The sequence below is a fragment of the Sinocyclocheilus anshuiensis genome, unplaced genomic scaffold, assembly GCF_001515605.1.
Source record: "Sinocyclocheilus anshuiensis isolate Anshui unplaced genomic scaffold, SAMN03320099.WGS_v1.1 scaffold1075, whole genome shotgun sequence".
Classification (NCBI taxonomy): domain Eukaryota; kingdom Metazoa; phylum Chordata; class Actinopteri; order Cypriniformes; family Cyprinidae; genus Sinocyclocheilus; species Sinocyclocheilus anshuiensis.
Genome location: NW_015544163.1, coordinates 2020930 through 2021209, shown reverse-complemented (window position 1 = coordinate 2021209; position 280 = coordinate 2020930). Strand labels below are relative to the sequence as shown.

Genomic DNA, 280 nt, shown 5'->3' with positions numbered 1-280 from the left:
TTTAAAATGTAATTTATTCCTGTGATCAAAGCTGAATTTTCAGCATCATTACTCCAGTCTTCAGTGTCACATGATCCTTCAGAAATCATTCTAAGATGATTTGCTGCTCAAGAAACTTTTATTATTATTATCAGTGTTGAAAACACTTGTGCTTTTTAATATTATTTGGAAACCATGATACTTTTTTTCAGGATTGATTGATTGATTGTTTGTTTATTTGTTTAAATAAATGTCTTTACGGTCACATTTGATCAATTTAATGCAAAAACAAAATATATAA

General features: G+C 26.8%; 1 protein-coding gene across 1 annotated transcript in view; it reads right to left on the bottom strand.

Moving 5' to 3' along the window:
• The window catches only part of LOC107695715 (adenylate cyclase type 9-like), a 75336-nt gene that overhangs the window by 8153 nt on the left and 66903 nt on the right, over positions 1-280 (bottom strand). The window lies entirely within an intron of this gene.